At 40.0% G+C, this 10,442-nt stretch overlaps 1 pseudogene; it reads right to left on the bottom strand.

Moving 5' to 3' along the window:
- Nucleotides 1-3,619: 3,619 nt before the first annotated feature.
- Nucleotides 3,620-3,970, bottom strand: LOC114222773 (NADH dehydrogenase [ubiquinone] 1 alpha subcomplex subunit 5 pseudogene; annotated as a pseudogene).
- Between the last annotated feature and the right edge of the window lie 6,472 nt (nucleotides 3,971-10,442).

Below are 10,442 nucleotides of genomic sequence, written 5' to 3'. Positions count from 1 at the left end.
TACATTTACCACAATGCCCTCTGGCTCACTCTCCTGAATGAGGCTTGAAATTGGCAATCATTTTTATAAACAGAGCAATAACCACAAAATATCCAACAAATTAAATATATGGTTTAACAACTACATAATCCAGGGAGAAAACATAAACATTATTATTTTCATAATACATCTGATTTTATTTGTGATCCAATTTGCTTTAGCTTCATTATTTTCCTTAAAAAAAATAAGGCTAGTATTACCATAAATTTGTATCCATATTTCTCTCTCATTAAATTCTTTTTCTTCTCTCTTCCTTCACACTAAAAAAAAAAATCCTATTTGGGAAAGAGGAAAAAAAATGAGAAAATTGTTTATAAGGCCAGAAAGATATATTTCCTTTATATAGCACCACTACTTCAAAAGAAATGGGTAGATTTTCCTCAAAGGACAAGAGAAAAAGAACTAAATATGTTATATTTCACAGAACCACACATTTTTAGATACAAGATGAATTACACCTGAGACAGAGCACATTCTTTCCTTAACATGTAAGTCAGAGATTCTCACAAAACCTTTTTAATATAGCAGAGGATGAACCCTGTGGCAAGAAGTCCCTCCAACCAGGCTTCCAAGCAGAGGCCATTTTCCAGTAAACTTGCAGGCAACCCAGCAGACTCAGAATTTAAATGAAAAGCTCCAACAGCACAGAAATGTGGGCCCTTCCCTCAGTGATTCATCACCATCAGCAATCAGGCAACTGTGTCCAGAGTCTGAGCATAAATTACTTCATCACGGTCGACTGAAAGACCATTGAGGTCTGAATGCAATTGAAGAATAATTAGTTCACCTGTCACTTAAGATGAACTTCAGGATATTTTATACAGTTAAGAGCAAGAAGACAGAGGGGTAATAAAATATTACAGTTTATCCAACTATAATTTTAAGAGGAATCTTCAAATATCTAAAGAAATTTTTAGATTTCTGAGACTGTTAATCCTATTCAATATGAATATGTTAATAACATACATACATCTCTATGGAGATAAGTAGAAGTTTGAGGCATAATAAATGAGCAGTAATTAAGAGAGCAGTACTAGAAAAAACAGCCACCATTTACAGTGTCTTCTTTCATTGAATCTTCACAAAACTTTTGTGAGGTGGGGTTGATATTTTAATCCTATTTTGCAGATGAGAAAACTGAAACTCAGAGAAGGAAACTTGCTCAAGGGCACCATTTTTGTTAGTAGCAGCTCTGGGATTTGAATCAAGGGATGTTCTGAATGCACATCCACACTTGTCTTCATATCCTAGGCTGCTTAATCCAGATGATAACTGAGTTTACTAGGATGGTTATGTTCAATGGTGATAAAATTTATGTGTAGCCAACAAGTTATTTCTGTGTGGTTGCAAGAACAACCTCATCTTAGAAACATTTCCCACTTTGAAAAGATGGCCTTGTGAAGCATGTCAGTGCTGCAGTCAATTCTGTAAGACTCATGGTCAGCAGGAGAGAAAACTGGTGTGTGGGTAAACGTGGTTGTCTGGCAATTCTGTTTGCTTCCAGTTCTGCTTTCTAACCTTCTTGCCTAGTCTCTGCCCTGGGAAGCTGGCCTCTATGAACTGCATGAAGGCTAACCCTTCCTCACCCTCTGGGAATTGATTCAGCCATAGATGGCTCTGGAAGGGGACCGTGGGTGGGAGGAGATTGTGCTTGGGCTGTGTATTTTTCCTCCCACCTGCCCGCTAGCCTGAGGGTTGTCTGACTGTATTCCTCCTCAGAAGACTGAAGTTTGCTTTCTTTAGCTTTAGCTCTCTTTCTCTCCTTCCCCCCCTTCCCCTGCTCTCTCCTTCTCTCTCCATCCCTCCCTTCCTCTCCACCCCCCTTCTCTCTCACTCTCTCCCAGAAATCCCTTACTCCCCTTGAATCTACTGGCTGAGAGTGGCTGCTTAGCCTTGGTTTCCCTTGAAGGAGAGCCTGAAGTGAAGGCTGTGTACATGTGGTTTATTTGGGAACTTATCTTAGGAAACAGGTGTGAGAGGGCAGGGACAGTAAAGGAGGAGGAAGTAAACCCCAAAACAAGGATGAGTTCTTGACTTGGTCACTGCTATTGTCAACTGGTGCTCAATCCCACAGAATCTTCTGGGGAATCTTACAGAATATATCACAGAATAGTCAGCTAGGGAAGAAATTGGGAAGTTGGCATCAACTGGCTTCCATCCCCCTTTCTTCAAAGGTGGGGCACTGGCACTAACTCATCCATCACAATGTTGTGCATGCCTGGATGTCAGGCAGCCCACATCACTGCATCCGAGAGGCCCTAAGACAGGACAGGAGAGGCATCACAGAACAGGTCAATGGCAGAGAAGCTGGTAGAAGCCCAAGTGGAACTCCTTTCTGTGGTGGTGGGAGGAAGGGGAGGGGGTGAGAGGGCTTGTGAAAATGGCACCCTGCTCCTGCTAGCTCAGGAGTTCTTCACCACTCTCTTATTTTGTTTGTTTGTTTTTACTTAACCCCGCCACTTTTTTTTCCCCACTTCATTTAATATTTATTTACCATTCAATTTACAGCTCTGTAAGGGGAGAGATATATCAGAAAAAAAATACAATTTTCTCTCTCTGAAAATTCTGAATGATTGTACTTTGCCACAAGGGATAGCAAAAGACGCAAAAACATATGTGTACAAACACACACAAAAGTACTATCTTTGAAGTTAAAAAATACCACATTTAAGTATTTAGAAATGATAGGGTCTAGGGTGAAAGGGTGAGGACACGTGAAGAGTAATTTATGTCAGCTGTTTCTTTCCTTGAATTAGCACTTATCTTGGGTTTGATAACCAACTGCACTCATATTGGAAACTTAGTGAAAACTACCTAGTGATTCCACTTTGAAGTTACAACCCATGTATGAGTAAGAGGTTCTGAATACAAGCCTATGAAAAACTTTAGGAACTCTTGATGTCTTTCCTTTTACATAAATTCTATCACCATCCTGATGTACTCTGGGTGATCGAGAAAACTAAAGGCTAAGAACAAAAAGCTAACTTCTTTAAATGAGACAAACAGAAAAGTTTTTCCAACTACCACTATAAGAAATTTTTTCTTTCAAGAAAGAAATTTTTCTTTCAAATACCAAATCAATTTCCTCAACTGTACAACTATAACTCGATGGTTTTTACTCTGACTACTTCACTTTAGTGACCTATAAATTTGTCTAAACAATAATAATAATTAAGTATCGTTCCTATTTTTTTTTTAGGATAAAAATCATTAAATGATGTGTTGAAGATACCACTATAAATACTTCACATTTTGGTTATGGCTTCTGCATTGAAAATCTATAGAAATTTTTCCAATTAACTTTTGAATCTTTCCACAACCTCTCTATTAAAAAAAAAAACGAAAAACAAACAAACAAAAAACCCAACAACAAAAATCTTTAAGATTGCTTAAATGAATGCTTTATATATCAAAAATGGATTCACAAGTCCCTATTACCATAGTCATCAATTTTAAGAATTGTCCTAAATATGCTCTGTATTAGTTTTCTTGATTATGTCAATAATATAGAAATATTTTTATATAACAGAACATTTAATTACATCCGTTTCCCATCAATACACTAGTCATTCAATGATGATTATATCGGTCATTTCCATTGGTTGGCAGGAGGCTCTTCCATTAAAGGCTCCCATGGTCTCCACTGTAACATTTTTCTGGCCAGACTTAGTTCATTTTCAGCCTGAAGAATCACCTCTTCTAGTTGGCCACCCTGAAGTTGATCTTCTAATTTCTTAACATCTGGTTCCACTTTAACCATACTCAGCTTCTCATTTGTAATCTGTTCTGTATACTTTCTATATGTTGCGTTTTTAAGAATTTGCTCGAGAACATCAAGAATCTTTGTGTACGATATTCTTAGCCTCTTGTGTGGACTCTCACATACAGCCAATCCCACAAGGCCGGTGGTCTTCTTCAGCAAACCTGCCATGACAGTGCCCAACCCCACCACTTAATATAAATGATTCCTTCTTTAAAGTCTCAACTACCCCATTTGGCACATGTGCTTCCTATTATAATCCTGCCTACTTCACTGATACTCTGTGTCCTTCTAAGCCTTCCTTCAGAGCCTCTTCCTCTCCTTTCCCCACTGTTCTCTCACAGACAATGATGCCTAATTGTTTTATGCTCCCCTCTTGTACAGGGCTGGAAAGTGTCCTCCCAAAATTTATGTCCTTCCTGGAACCTCAGAGAGTGAACTTATTTGGAAATAGGGTTTTTGCCGATATAATTAATGGTTAAGATGAGGTCATATCGGAGTAAATGAGGTTTTAATCCAATATAAATTGATGCCCTTATAAGAAGAGAGGAAGAGACACAGAGACAGAGATTCAGGAAAAACAGCCTTGGAAGATGGAGGCAGAGATTGGAGAGAAATGTCTACAAGCCAAAGAAAACCAAAGACTGCCAGCAACCACCGGCAGATAGGAGAGAAGCATGGAGCAGATTCTCTCTCACAACGCCCAGAAGGACCCAACACTGCCAACAGCTGATCTCAGACTTCTAGCCTCCTCCAGAACTGTAAGAGGATAAATTTCTGTTGTTTAGGTCACCTAGTTGTGGTAATTTGTTATGACAGCCCTAGAAAACTAGTACACCTCTTCATCAAGGCCGGCTCTTCTTCAAAGTCCCACAGAGCTCTACAAAGATTCATGTTTTGTTTTCTCTCAGCCCATTAAAACTTGTCTGTCATAGGTTTATCCTTCAAGGTCATGGCCTTTACCCACTGAGAGTAGGTGAGGAGACTGAGTGTCTCTGCTAGGGCTTCACAATTAGCTAACTTGATGCCCAGCAGCACAGCGTATCTTTTCCAATTAGACCCTCCTGTCTGCTCAAGGAAGCACTTTAAGAACCCTTAATGGCTCATTGGAGGAGAGTGATATAAGCCATTCTCGAACCACACTGTGCAGGACACCAGTTGCCCTTGTCCTACCAGCTTGAGTGAGAGGCTCAGCTAGCATGGAGACTTCCTAAAGTCCAAATACCGGCCCATTGTTAGTTACCCCAACAGGAACCCCACAGGAGCCTGGACTGGGTGCACAGTCCACTGCAGAGTAAACTTGTGGACACGCCCGGTTGGGAAATAGACACCACGGTGTTTGTTTCCTGTAAGCACCCCTTGATGCGCACTTGTTTCTCATTCCCACCTGTCCTTCCATGCCTTCCTTAAAACCCTGCTCTGCCACATAAATAACCCTACCAGAAGAAGAGAAGGTCCAGGGTAAGAATATGCAACTAGCTTCTCTTGGGTTTGTTTCTTAGATGTAGTTCTTTATAGATCAGGCTAAAATGAAGCTTCGCATGCCATAGGTTTGGTTTGGTTTGGTTTGGTTTGGCTGTCTTGTTAGCGTTTGCATATGGCAGAGAGTGGAGAGGTAGACACCTCTCTGCTGCTCTCCTCTGTCACCACAGGCATAGATTTGGGAGATGAACACACCCAGTCCATCTCCAGCCCCCTGCCAATTGAGTACCTGGAGGAAGATAGCCTCCTGGAGCATCAGTCTTCTCATGCACACACTGGGGAGAGTACTTCCTTATAGTGTGGTATGAGGGCCAACCAAGTATGTGTGGCTATGGCATCACAGAGCGGCAGGTGCATAGCAAATCCAGGGGACCCTTCTCACTGCTCTTCCTCCTTTCGGTCCTATTTTAAGTATCACTTTCCCTGGTTACTTTGGCTATACTTATTTATGCTTATTTAATTTTTTATGTCTTATCTCCCCAACTCCGTTGTAAGTTCAAGGCCAAATATCACATCTATCATTGTAAAAATATTAATAACCTTTATGAACCATCCTGTGTGTCAGATGCCATGCTAAGCACTTTACTTACCCGATCCTGACAATGACCAACTAAGATAGGATATTAACTTCACTTTGGAAATCTGAAGAGCAAGGCGTACTTGAGACAACTAGTAAGTGGTGAAACCAGAATTTACAAATGAATGTCTCAATTCTAGAATCTGCTCCTTTAAATACAGTGCTTCTATCCCACTGTCAGATGCATAGGAGGGACTCCATAGCAATATTTAAAAATTATTAGCAGAGGGGCGCCTGGGTCGCTCAGTCGTTAAGTGTCTGCCTTCAGCTCAGGTCATGACTGCAGGGTCCTGGGATCGAGCCCCACATCAGGCTCCCTGGTCCGCGGGAAGTCTGCTTCTTCCCCTCCCACTCTCCCTGCTTGTGTTCCCTCTCTCGCTGTGTCTCTCTCTGTCAAATAAACAAAATCTTTAAAAATAAAATAAAAATTATTAGCAGAACTTGATCTATAAGATACCATACAAGACATAAATGTGCATGTTAATGACAGAGCTTACTTGAAAAAGACTTGTATTAAAATAAAATAAAATTGATTTCATGATTATTCAAAAAATATGTTCTCTCCAAGTAGGCTTATCCCCACTATGCCACCAAATTACTAAATTCAGCAGTTACTACATTCGGTGGTGACTTCTCAGTCTTCTCCCTTCTTGATCTCTCTGTGACACCAGATACAATTGATTAGGACTTCCTTCAAATGCTATTCTCACTTGGCTTCTAGAACAGCATGTCTCTTGAGTTTCCTCCTATCTCACCAGATGATTCCTTTGCTGACTCCTCCTCTCTATCTGTTAAGGTTGAGGTGCCCCCGGACTCAACCCTTGGCCTCTTCTGTAACTACACTCACCCACTCGATGATCTCAACTAGTATTACGGTTTTAAATACCATACACTCAGTTCTACTATCACGCCATGTGGCATTCCCAAACATCACTGTGCCCTGCAAAATCCCACAGTGACAACCACAGGGTTTATATGAAAAACATGATTGGGGCACAAAACTCAAAAACGTCATCAGTGACCCCTGTAAGAAAAGAGAGAGAGAGAGAGAGAACCTGATAAAAATAGTAGCAGTTTCACACTGACTAAACGAACATGCATGCGTCACTATTACAATATATATGGTACTTTACCTTGCCAAAGAACTTTGCCTGTGAAGGGGTTACAACTTGTGAGTTCAAGTGAAGTCATGGAAGGAAAGTTTTCTGAAGTCAGTCAGGTAAGTTGTAATGACGGACATGGATGGGTGTGGCTCATAATACGTGGTGAACTGATGTAGCTAGTCCAGGTGTCTCAGGTATGGGCGTGTATTTTGGGTTTTCTTACACAGTTCAGTTCTGCTAGTGTCGTTTTAAGCATTCACTGAGTGTTTCTTCCAGAATAAATTGCATATAATCAAATGTGAAATTCCCCTTATGTTTAAATCGTTCCCGACTGTATCAGCCTATACTAGGTCTGCAAAGACATTATATCTAAATAAGGTCATATTCACAGGTCTTGGGGATTAGGACTTCAACATATATTTTTGAGGAACACAATTAAACCATAACACAAAGTTTGCCCCCAAATTTCTGGGAGCCTCACCTAATGTCACACCAGGACTATTTTTTTTTTTGAAATTTTTATGGACAGCTTCCCATAGTAAGAAATATATTTTACATCATGTCGCAACATGCGCGAATGAGGGTGCACACACACCAAAGTTCCACATAATTTACTGTGTGAAGTAATCTGGTATCTCCTCTTCTACGTTATTCCATCAGAGAGAAAAATTGCTACTCATGACCACTAATTGATTTTATGACACCCTGTTGAGTTGTGACCTGAATTTTGAAAAATGCCATTCTAGCATGAGAACAAAAGCTCCTGTTCTTCTGATTACGTTAGGTTCTGAAGGATCCTTCTTAAGTCTATTTATTCATAAGTAGAAAGCATGTGATTGTTGTTGATTGCATGGCACAGGACACTGGTCAGCCTGGGTGTTATGATAAATCTTTGTTCTCCACGATTCCTTTCACTATTATCATAATCATTCTATTTGCATTTGCAGATTTTGCTCCCTTACTTTCAGTTTATTATATTATCTCACATTTTGGTCACTTTGTCATCTTAAAACTCTTCTTACCCACGGCTCCATCACTTAGCAGATTGTCAGGTTAACAGTGGTTACTAGTGCCTCAGAACAGACCATGAAGACATGGTAAGTAGGAAGCTAAGGCTTGAAGGCAGAGACAAACTGACCACTTGGCCTCCACCACCTGTCCTTGTCTCGCAGACTGGAAAGTGAAGGTGTTTCTTTTTTTCAGCCTCTGCTAATCTTTGTGGTCTTCAGTGGGTTTTGCTCTCACTCCTCATCAGCCCCTTTGCCTGGGGGGCTGTCATTAAGGAGCTTGAACATTGCTGATGGGTGTCTGCTGTCAGTTCCTGACCCCAGCGCTGCTGCCCACTCAGCCCAGAGGTGGCATTTCACCAGCCAAGGCCCTGAGGCCACTCTGCTACAAGGGGGGAGGGAACTCCCCCATCTCACCCCAGCCCACAACTCACTGGATAATCCCAAAGAAATACATCTCTGTGCTCCCAGTGGCTCAGATATTTTGTGGGAGACAAATAGTCTATTGTGCTAATTTTGCAAAAGAGAATATTGTAGGCCAGGAAGGTTAAACAACATGCTGCTGTCACACCATAAATTAATTGTAAAGTTAAAACCCAAACTCACATTCCTGATTTTCCTGGGTGTTTTCCCATGAGCTATAAAAGGTCTTCATCTTTTCACAATATTGCCAAGGGCAGGTCTGTTTATCTTCAAATGGGCCAGGATAAGTAAAATCTACGCAGGAAATTCTATTGTTCTCTGAAGATAACCGAGTTTTACATTTGTTGTAAATATCAATCAAGTTACATCTGATCTTTCCTTTCTCCTAATTCTCTCGGCATTTCTCTCTAGCAGCCCCTCGACACCCCACCCCCATCGCCATAGCTCACATTCCTCTCATTCAAAAATGAGAAATCTGAGCTTAGATCTCTCTAAAGGAGCCCAAAGAACTGTTTTCCTTCAAAGACTAAAATTCTTGCTTTGCATACTTTAAGTCTCCCTGAAATTAGTCTGTGTAAGAATTGGTTTGTCCATTCAATGTGATTTGCCTTTTTTCTTACACACACCAAAGCTGTATTTAAATTGATAGTGCTTTACAAAATCGACAGCATCTTAAAATTTAAAATATGTATATATATGAATATTCCTGAAATGTTCATACTACAAATGGGGCTGAAATATCTGAAATTACACAATTTTCCATGAGTTTTCTAGCATTATAAGAATTACATTGGGAACAGTTCTCATGATTTAATTAAAGTGTTTTAGATAGGACTATAGACTTTTCTCTAAAGATTAAAGCTTCTGCCAAGACAGGCTGACAACTGAACCTCTCTCTCTTATCTTCTAGGCTTTTTCTGGTTCTCACTAAGCAACCTGAATTCCACATGATCCTACATACATGCTACTGACCACTCATCTTTCTGGCCCATTGTAAGTGTCTTCCGAGGTCAGAAGATGTGCACATGCCTTTTTTGAGTCTATAGTCAATGCCTCATGGAAAATTGGCTCCTGTTGGGGGATGAGAGAAACTAAGGGGTTTCCCTATAATTTGCACTCCTGAGTATGCCATTCAGTTCTTTTGGAAAGCCCCTGTGAGAGAAGTATTTTAGCCTTTAAAAACAAAGGTTTTTGCTTCTTCAGTGTTACAGAACCTTGACATTTCAGAACTGAAAGAAACAAAACTCAATGACCCAAGAAAAAACAATGGTGAGAAAACAAGTAAACCAAGTCTACTGTAAACAGAGGCAGAAAATTATTCTTTATTACAGAAATAAGGCATTTAAGGGCAAGCAGGAGCTGAGATTAAATATAAAAATGGGAAATATTTTTAAAAAGAAAAATACTTGGCAAGGTCTCCTTGGCCAGCTTACGTTAGCCAGCAATTTATGTCTGGTTCTGCTTAGTTATTGACTCTACTCAAAAGAGGGGTTTTCCATTAATAAGTCTAAAAATTGTCATATAATCGCATAAATTCATTATTCATTATAATATTATTAGTGTTTATTCCCACTCTTGTCAGTCCTCTATATGGCTTCTGAGGGATGAGGCATTTATGGTTAGGCTAGGTAATTTTTTAAACTACCATTATACTTAGTCAGCTATGACTAACAGAGAACCTAAGTACAGTAGCTAAAACAAATATGAGTTTACTTATTCTAACATAACAGAAGTTGCTAGGGTGGTTACTGAAGTTGTTTCAGTAATTCAGCAATGGTAGGGTCAATGTCTCTGTGATTCCCTGACCAGCCTTTTCCTCATGATTACATGATGGCTGCTGAAGCTCCAACTATCAGGTCTGCATCCAAAAAAAGGAGGATGTATGTCCTTTTTAATGATGCAAGCACAGTTTCTCAAAATTGGCAAAAGATTTTTACTTATAGCTCATTGGCAAAAACTGTGCCATGTGGCCATTCCAAAGAATTATGGACTTTTGAACAGAGGCAATAAAGGGAAAAAAGGGTTAGAAATCAGTGATGCATCAGTCAACT

The sequence above is a fragment of the Eumetopias jubatus genome, unplaced genomic scaffold (genome assembly GCF_037043125.1).
Source record: "Eumetopias jubatus isolate StellerSeaLion01/CBP00866 unplaced genomic scaffold, mEumJub1_p1.0 scaffold_6, whole genome shotgun sequence".
Taxonomy (NCBI): domain Eukaryota; kingdom Metazoa; phylum Chordata; class Mammalia; order Carnivora; family Otariidae; genus Eumetopias; species Eumetopias jubatus.
This window is presented reverse-complemented; position numbering and strand designations above follow the sequence as displayed.